Source organism: Lolium rigidum, chromosome 6 (assembly GCF_022539505.1).
Source record: "Lolium rigidum isolate FL_2022 chromosome 6, APGP_CSIRO_Lrig_0.1, whole genome shotgun sequence".
In the NCBI taxonomy this organism is placed as follows: Eukaryota; Viridiplantae; Streptophyta; class Magnoliopsida; order Poales; family Poaceae; genus Lolium; species Lolium rigidum.
The window spans coordinates 240160604-240171001 of record NC_061513.1 but is presented as its reverse complement, the minus strand read 5'-3'; the positions used below and the strand labels follow the sequence as shown (position 1 = coordinate 240171001).

Below are 10398 nucleotides of genomic sequence, written 5' to 3'. Positions count from 1 at the left end.
TTTCTTCTATTTTGTTTTCATATTTTTTTCATTTTCTATTTCTATTGAATGAATCGGATTCTAAAATCATTCCTTAAAGCGGAAACCCGCACAAAAGATGACTCCACTTATAGACATTAAGGATATATAATTATAGTATAGATCTAGCCTGATTCCACCCTCCTTACTGCATATTTTGCCAACTCGTGAGATATGTTAGAAATAGAAAAATATTTTCTTTTTGAATAAATGAAAGCGCTCTTAGTTCAGTTCGGTAGAACGTGGGTCTCCAAAACCCGATGTCGTAGGTTCAAATCCTACAGAGCGTGATTCCATCTATCTTATGTCGAAGCAGAGTAAAATAACTTACCAAAACAAAGTTGACTTGCAACTCGAATTTGACCTCCTCTACCATCTGATCCACTAAACTTCGCGAAGTCCGGGAGCCGATATTTGGGTGGCAGCGGGATCAGTTCGTAGCTGTTGGGGTACGGCTTGGTGTAGCCGAACGCCTTCCTTTTCGGCATCATACCGGACTGATCTTTCAGAATTGCACAAATCTGATCCGCGGTGATGGCTGAAGGTGTCGAACCCTGAAGATTCGCCGGGGTGGCATACTTAACCAGCCATGCTTGCTTTTCCGGTTCTAAGCCAAGCTGCAGGAGCTGGGCTTTGGAGGTTTGTCGGAGTGGCGTACTTAGCTAGCCACGATTGCTTCTCGAGATCGGCTCTCGACGTTCCTCCTGCCGTTCCGGAGGCCCCTGATATTGCAGCCTCGGTTCGAGAGTGCCCGGGCGTTGCGGTCCGGTACGTATGCGCACGCGTATCCGTGCGGGATCTCCTTGGGTGCCTCGGGTAGGAATTGGTAGTCACTAGGATCACCACCAATCTTGTAGACGACGTATGCCGATGAGTTCGGCGAGTTCCGGTGCTGCCCATGCGAACGGCCGGGGCTGGAGCGGCATCTCTCCCTTGAAAGTCCCCGAGCCGGTCCCGATGGAGAATACCGGTGGCTCATGATTTCCTTGACGACGCGCGAGCGACACGCTCCAAGGTGTTCACCGGGCTCTCGGAGTGGCGGTGCAGCGAATGAGCCACCATGTAGTTGATCTCCTCGCCGCGGCGACCTGGTGCGTTCTTCCGACGGGGCGGACAGGTCCACTCCATCGAGCGCGCCTTCGGGTGTGAAACCCTTCCACCCGACGCCATGGGAGCGGGTTCGGTGGAAGGAGCCGATGAGTTCGGCTTCGAGGGTTGCCTTGATCTCGTCATGTTTCTTCTTGAGCTCATCGAGCGGATCCTCGTACGTGACCGGAGTGTCTTCCGCCATCTCGGATGTAGATGGCGATGTTGTGGATGTCAAAGGCGGTCCCACCGGCGTGCCGAGAATGTGTTGACGTCGAAACCCCCGGCGGGCGGAGACGGGCAACACGGTAGAGCCGGGAACAACTAGGGCTGCGGCCGGCCCCGGTCCCTCGGAGCGTCGGCCCGCAAAGCCTCCCGGTCGCACGTCCGATGTTTATCACAAGGGCGTGCCACCCGACCTATACCTGGTCGGGAAGGTGTGGATGATGCCTCGCTTAGTTTCCTGCAGGGCACACACGTAAACGTTAAATACGAGCCTCGATCGGCTCTCGAGTTATCTCGTGAATCGGCTCAAAGAGCCGATCCACCCATGATCCGGACGGGGTGTCCGAATATATGGTGGTCCTGCTTGATCAAGGTAAAGGTAATGAGATCCACGACGATTTAGGGTTTTCACCGCATAATCGGATCATCCTACTCACGATTGGGCCTCGCGCTCGCGCACGGTGACCGTAAGCCGATCCTAGACAGGGCCTAAAAACCAACACGAGGTTGATCCCGGAACATCCTTTCTAGGGCTAGCAAACGCCACCCTACACGCCGCTGGATCCTCCAACCCTTTGTAAGGCCTAACTATTGCGGATGTTAAACTAATCCTTGATGAAACAAGGAGCAACCGTAACGGATCAGATCTACTAAACTATGATCAAGCGGGTGCCGCCCCTACACCTAAGATAGGTGTAAGGGCGGCTAGACATGCAAGGGTTGCACTACGATAGCATGTAACATGAAGAACAATGCTAACCCTAACATGTCTAAGATAACTACGTTGCTCGCCATCAAAAAGGCTTCGATACGAGCAACGCATGAACAACGTAGGCAGGCTTGTGCTGCCTAGATCGCAAGATGCGATCTAGGCAGCATGGTGCTTACCGGTAGAAACCCTCGAGACGAAGGAGTTGGCGATGCGCCGAGATTTGTTTGTGGTTGAACGTTGGTTGTTGTTTATTCCATAAACCCTAGATACATATTTATAGTCCAGCGGACTTTCTAATGTGGGCGTGCACCAAACCGTGCACCGGTAAGATTCTAACTTCTAAACTAAGATGCGATCTAATATATTACAGATACATAGGCAATTAAGCCCAACTTGGTATAAAAGGCCGATTCACGTATTTCTTCTATATATATTCTTCGAGTCCATCTTGATCGCGGCCCACCTCTGACTCGGTCAAATTCTGGTGATAACAGAACCTCGCGTCACAGATGACCATACTGATGGTTAGATTATCCCGTCATGGATCTGTGACGGCCTAGCCCATACCCAAAGCCCACCCGGCCCGGTACGTCATGACGGGCATAACCGTCATGCGGCTGCCTCCCCGATCGAGACCACCGTGTTAAACCAATCATTGAGCTGTCGGTCCAACAATTAAAGGCGCATGATATCATCTTTGTCGTCTAGCTGACCACTCTGGACGAACCTCCTCCCACCACGTGGCCATGTAGATTTGCATTCGAAGGTTGACACGTGCCTAGAGCGTTATCATTGGCATGTCGACACGTGTCACCCGGAATACAAACATGTGCGTGTAGAAGACCCAATACCATCTCGACATGTGGCAAAATGAAATGCTGACACGTGGACATCGGGGGCCCACATGCAGGAACACACGTGGCACTAACTGGACTTTGGACCCAGGTTATTGCCGCCCATTAAAAGACGATCCGTTTATAGCTCCCAGCTATGCACAAGGCCTATTTGCGGTGGCCCATTAAGGTAAGCCCGTTTACCGTGGCCCTTTCTTGGCCCACTCACGGTCGACCTTTTAACAGCCTAAATGTGCGGCCTTACTATCCCGGCCCGTTATTGTGTTGCAACGTCCCAAAAAATCAATTGCAAAAACGGCCCGTTACTTCAAGCCCATCAATGTTGGTGCGTTAATAATGGCTTCTTAGAATGGCCCGGCCTGATTTTCTCAGCCGGCACGTTACTTCCAGCCGATAAATGCTGGCCTAGTTAACTCAATTGGGTCGTTCCTTTCAGCCTATCAAACCCGGCGTGTCAACTAACGGCCGTTTTGTGGCGGTGATGTCTACGCACGCTTCTATTTCTGTAGACAGTGTTGGGCCTCCAAGAGCAGAGGTTCGTAGAATAGCAGCAAGTTTCCCTTAAGTGAATCACCCAAGGTTTATCGAACTTAGGGAGGTAGAGGTCAAAGATATCCCTCTCAAGCAACCCTGCAATTAAGATACAAGAAGTCTCTTGTGTCCCCAACACACCTAATACACTTGTCAGATGTATAGGTGCACTAGTTCGGCGAAGAGATAGTGAAATACAAGTAATATGGATGATTATAAGTAGTAATTGCAATCTGAAATAAAAATGGCAGCAAGCGAACATGTAGCAGAATTTGTTGGAAACGGTGTTTCAATGCTTAGAAACAAGGCCTAGGGATCATACTTTCACTAGTGGACACTCTCAACAATGATCACATAATTGAATAAATAAATGCTACTCTTAAACACTCTCTTGTTGGATAACAAACACCATTCATTGTGTAGGGCTGCAAAAGCACACCTCAAGCCGGAGTAAACAAGCTCCACAACGTCATAAAGGAATCACACACGATGCGCACACTCGTCACCATCACACCGTGGAGAGTGACTCCGGAGTTCATATTAAAGTAACCTCTAGAGTGCATAATAGACAAGAGTAACATCTACATATTCAACTAGATTACAAAGCTCATGATCACATAAAGATCACACCATGGGAGAGAGAGACGAACCACATAGCTACCGGTAGAGCCCTCAGCCTCGGGGGAGAACTACTCCCTCCTCATCATGGGAGTCAGTAGCGGCGATGAAGATGACGGTGGTGTCGATGGAGATGACTCCGGGGGCAATTCCCCGTCCCGGCGGCGTGCCGGAACAGAGATTCTGTCCCCCGAAACTTGTCGTCGATGGCGGCGGCGCTGCGGAACTCTTCGTGGAATATGACTTGATTATTTAGGGTTTTCGCATCTGGGGCAATATATAGGCGAAGGGGCAGCGTCGGGGGAGCCAGGGGGCTCCCTCCCCATATGTCGGCGCGGCAGAGGGGTGGGCCGCGCCCCCGTATGGTGTGGGGGCCCCTTGGCCCCCCTCTGGCCCTTCTCTGGCTCTTTGGGTCTGCCTCGGCAAAATGTTGACTTCTGTCTTCATGGGGTCCAATTCCGAGAATATTTCCTGCGTAGAATTTCTGAAACCAAAAACAGCAGAAAACAGGAACTGGCGCTTCGGCCTCTTGTTAATAGGTTAGTCCCGGAAAATGCATACAAATGATATAAAGTATGAGCAAAACATGTAGGTATTGTCAAAAACTAGCATGGAACATAGTAAATTATAGATACGTTGGAGACGTATCAAGCATCCTCAAGCTTAGTTCCTACTCGCCCTCGAGTAGGTAAACGATAAAAAGAATAATTTCTGAAGTGACATGCTACCAACATAATCTTGATCAATACTATTGTAAAGCATATGAGATGTGAAGGAATTGCTAGGATCCGAATTTATTCAGAGAATGAAAATAACAAAACGAAAATAAAAGCACACAGACGCTCCAAGTAAAGCACATAAGATGTGACGGAATTAAAATATAGTTTCACTAGAGGTGACCTGATAAGTTGTTGATGAAGAAGGGGATGCCTTGGGCATCCCCAAGCTTAGATGCTTGAGTCTTCTTGAAATATGCAGGGATGAACCACGGGGGCATCCCCAAGCTTAGACTTTTCACTCTTCTTGATCATATTATATCATCCTCCTCTCTTGATCCTTGAAAACTTCCTTCACACCAAACTCGAAGTAATCTTATTAGCGGGTTAGTGCATAATCAAAAATTCACATGTTTAGCAAGGACACAATCATTCCCAACACTTCTGGACATTACCCAAGGTTACTGAAATTTAATGGAGCAAAGAAACCCACTCAAACACAGTAAAAGAGGCAATGCGAAATAAAAGGCAGAATCTGTCAAAACAGAACAGTCCATAAAGACGAATTTTTTCGAGGCACTTAACATGCTCATATGGAAAAGCTCCAGTTGAATGAAAGTTGCGTAAATATCTGAGGATTACTCATGAATTTTTTCAAGATTTTTAGATTTTTCTACAGAGAGAACAACTCAAATTCGTGACAGCTAAAAATCTGTTTCTGCGCAGAAATCCAAATCTAGTATCAACTTTCTATCAAAGACTTTACTTGGCACCAAAACGAAATAAACATGATAAGAAGAGGTTGCTACAGTAGTAACAACTTCCAAGACACAACAAAACAGTAGCAAAATAAAAACATGGGTTATCTCCCAAGAAGTGCTTTCTTTATAGCCATTAAGATGGGCTCAGTAATTTTGATGATGCTCTCGCAAGAAATAAGAGTTGAAGCAAAAGAGAGCATCAAAAGAAAATAAGAAACACTTTTAAGTCTAACCCACTTCCTATGAAAAGGAATCTTGTAAATAAACAAGTCATGTAAGCATAATGCAATAATCATAGGAAGACAAGACAACCGCAACTTCAATATTTTCAGCAAAAAGAGAGGTGTTTTAGTAACATGAAAATCCCTACAACCATATTGTCCTCTCTCATAAGGATTTTCAGTAGCATCATGAACAAACTCAACAATATAACTATCACATGAAACATTCTTATCATGAGCTACATGCATAAAATTATTACTCTCCACATAAGCATAGTCATTACTATTAATTGTAGTGGGAGCAAATTCAATAAAATAGCTATCATTATTATTCTCATCACCATAATCGTCATATATAGGAGGCATATTGTAATCATAATTAATTTTCTCCTCAATAGTAGGTGGACTAAAAATATGATAGTCATCATTGTAATCATCATATATAGGAGGTAAGGTATCATCAAAGTAAATTTTCTCCTCCATGCTTCGGGGACTAAAAATATCATGCTCATCAAAACCAGCTTCCCCAAGCTTAGAATTTTCCATAGCATTAGCAACAATGGTGTTCAAAGCATTCATACTAATAACATTGCCATTAGCATGCATATAAAGTTCCATAGGTTTTTTAATTTTCTCTTCAAACACCTCATGTCCTAACTCAAGATAAATACTATAAAGATCTCTAATATTTTTGTTGTTTTACATTAAGCCCAACTAGTGAAATAAAAACAAGAAACAAAAAGATATAATTGCAGAATCTAAAGGAAATAGCTTTGAGCACTCACACACCGGCGACAGTGCTAGGAAATAGCTTAGTAGTCGGAGGATGTGAATACCTTTTACCTTACCTCCCCGGCAACGGCGCCAGAAAATAGCTTGATGTCTACGCACGCTTCTATTTCTGTAGACAGTGTTGGGCCTCCAAGAGCAGAGGTTCGTAGAACAGCAGCAAGTTTCCCTTAAGTGAATCACCCAAGATTTATCGAACTCAGGGAGGTAGAGGTCGAAGATATCCCTCTCAAGCAACCCTGCAATTAAGATACAAGAAATCTCTTGTGTCCCCAACACACCTAATACACTTGTCAGATGTATAGGTGCACTAGTTCGGCGAAGAGATAGTGAAATACAAGTAATATGGATGATTATAAGTAGTAATTGCAATCTAAAATAAAAATGGCAGCAAGCGAACATGTAGCAGAACTTGTTGGAAATGGCGTTTCAATGCTTAGAAACAAGGCCTAGGGATCATACTTTCACTAGTGGACACTCTCAACAATGATCACATAATTAAATAAATAAATGCTACTCTTAAAAACTCTCTTGTTGGATAACAAACACCATTCATTGTGTAGGGCTGCAAAAGCACACCTCAAGCCGGAGTAAACAAGCTCCACAACGTCATAAAGGAATCACACACGATGCGCATACTGTCACCATCACACCGTGGAGAGTGACTCCGGAGTTCATATTAAAGTAACCTCTAGAGTGCATAATAGACAAGAGTAACATCTACATATTCAACTAGATTACAGAGCTCATGATCACATAAAGATCACACCATGGGAGAGAGAGATGAACCACATAGCTACCGGTAGAGCCCTCAGCCTCGGGGGAGAACTACTCCCTCCTCATCATGGGAGTCAGCCGCGGCGATGAAGATGGCGGTGGTGTCGATGGAGATGACTCCGGGGGCAATTCCCCGTCCCAGCGGCGTGCCGGAACAGAGATTCTGTCCCCCGAAACTTGTCGTCGATGGCGGCGGCGCTGCGGAACTCTTCGTGGAATATGACTTGATTATTTAGGGTTTTCGCATCTGGGGCAATATATAGGTGAAGGGGCAGCGTCGGGGGAGGCAGGGGGCTCCCTCCCCATATGTCGGCGCGGCAGAGGGGTGGGCCGCGCACCCCTATGGTGTGGGGGCCCCTTGGCCCCCCTCTGGCCCTTCTCTGGCTCTCTGGGTCCGCCTCGGCAAAATATTAACTTTTGTCTTCGTGGGGTCCAATTCCGAGAATATTTTCTGTGTAGAATTTCTGAAACCAAAAACAGCAGAAAATAGGAACTGGCGCTTCGGCATCTTGTTAATAGGTTTAGTCCCTGATACGTCTCCGACGTATCGATAATTTCTTATGTTCTATGCCATATTATTGATGATACCTACATGTTTTATGCACACTTTATGTCATATTCGTGCATTTTCTGGAACTAACCTATTAACAAGATGCCGAAGTGCCGCTGTCGTTTTCTCGCTGTTTTTGGTTTCAGAAATCCTAGTAACGAAATATTCTCGGAATTGGACGAAATCAAAGCCCAGGGGCCTATTTTCTCACGAAGCTTCCGAAGTCCGAAGGAGAGACGAAGAGGGGCCACGGAGGGGCCACACTATAGGGCGGCGCGGCCCCCCTTGGCCGCGCGGCCCCGTGGTGTGGGGCCCCCGTGCCGCCTCTTGACCTGCCCTTCCGCCTATAAAAAGTCTCCGTGACGAAACCCCCGCACCGAGAGCCACGATACGGAAAACCTTCCGGAGACGCCGCCGCCGCCGATCCCATCTCGGGGGATCCAGAGATCGCCTCCGGCACCCTGCCGGGAGAGGGGAATCATCTCTCGGAGGACTCTACACCGCCATGGTCGCCTCCGGAGTGATGAGTGAGTAGTTCACCCCCGGACTATGGGTCCATAGCAGTAGCTAGATGGTTGTCTTCTCCTCATTGTGCTTCATTGTTGGATCTTGTGAGCTGCCTAACATGATCAAGATCATCTATCCGTAATTCTATATGTTGTGTTTGTCGGGATCCGATGGATAGAGAATACTATGTCATGTTAATTATCAAGTTATTATACATGTGTTGTTTATGATCTTGCATGCTCTCCGTTTCTAGTAGAGGCTCTGGCCAAGTTTTTACTTTTAACTCCAAGAAGGAGTATTTATGCTCGATAGTGGGTTCATGTCTCCGTGAATCTGGGGGAGTGACAGCAACCCCTAAGGTTATGGATGTGCTGTTGCCACTAGGGATAAAACATTGATGCTATGTTCGAGGATGTAGTTATTGATTACATTACGCACCATACTTAATGCAATTGTCCGTTGCTTTGCAACTTAATACTCGGAGGGGTTCGGACGATAACCCGAAGGTGGACTTTTTAGGCATAGATGCGCTTGGATGGCGGTCTATGTACTTTGTCGTAATGCCCAATTAAATCTCACTATACTTATCATGTCATGTATGTGCATTGTTATGCCCTCTCTATTTGTCAATTGCCCGACTGTAATTTGTTCACCCAACATGCTTTTATCTTATGGGAGAGACACCTCTAGTGAACTCGTGGACCCCGGTCCATTCTTTAATACCGAAATACAAATCTGTCGCAATACTTGTTTTACTCGTTTTCTCTCGCAAACAATCATCTTCCACACAATACGGTTAATCCTTTGTTACAGCAAGCCGGTGAGATTGACAACCTCACTCGTTTCGTTGGGGCAAAGTACTTTGGTTGTGTTGTGCAGGTTCCACGTTGGCGCCGGAATCTCCGGTGTTGCGCCGCACTACATCCCGCCGCCATCAACCTTCAACGTGCTTCTTGGCTCCTACTGGTTCGATTAAACCTTGGTTTCTTACTGAGGGAAACTTGCCGCTGTGTGCATCACACCTTCCTCTTGGGGTTCCCAACGAACGTGTCAACTACACGCATCAGTCCCGGAAAATGCATAAAAATGATATAAAGTATGAGCAAAACATGTAGGTATTGTCATAAAACTAGCATGGAACATAAGAAATTATAGATACGCTGGAGACGTATCAGGCGGCCTTATTACATATAAATAATACATAAACACAAAAAAATACATACAGAATAACTAGATAACTATGTATCAAGTTACATTCGATCTTAAGTTCATCCTGCGTACTAGCACCATACCATAACAGTCCAACTCCTCCAAAATAATAACAGTTTAGCTTGCACCAAAAGCAAGACCACCAGCCCAAAATACAGTTCAACTATTCACCATAGCACCACCAGTTCACCATGTTTACTCGGGTAGGGACCTGGTTAAGGTTTCAAGCCTTGCCTCAAGGGAAGCCTGCTTCTCTCTCGCTTCCTGGATCTTTCTGTTAAGCTCGAACATATTAGCATTATGGGAGTTGACAAGATCTTGCAGGTCCCCTTTATCGGTGTCCAGTAAATCAGATTGGGTGCTCAGATTGGATCCAGTAGGTTAAGACATCTCCTTTTCAATCTTAGGCTTGTTTAGCAATAAAGACAGAAGATATATTGGTGTTAGATGAAGCAAAGTATAAACTTAGTTTCAGCAATAACTCATTGAATGCTTACTCACAAGAACAAGTTCTACTTCAGGGGAGTCGCGGTCAGCCTTGTTGTGGTTCCGGCTGCACATAACCGAACTGAAACTGAAAACCGAACCGAAAAAAACCTAACTGAAACCGAATTTCAGTTTTTATGGTTTTATGGTTAGGTTTCAATTAACAAAAGTGCTAACCATCCACAACTCAGTTAATTCGGTTATAAACCGAAAAATAGTGGTTAACCGAAGAGAACCGAATAGCTTAGCACAAAAACGAATTTTGCTCGGCAGGCCCTTCCCTAATTAACGTAAAACGTTTATATTTGTTTACAAGTGCATATTGCACAATAGATAGC

The 10398-nt window shown here is 45.8% G+C and overlaps 1 non-coding gene across 1 annotated transcript; it reads left to right on the top strand.

Annotated features, from left to right (window-relative positions):
• The first annotated feature begins 234 nt into the window (after window positions 1–234).
• TRNAW-CCA lies at window positions 235–308 on the top strand. Its single transcript has one exon. It is a non-coding gene; the product is annotated as a tRNA-Trp (tRNA).
• Window positions 309–10398: the final 10090 nt, after the last annotated feature.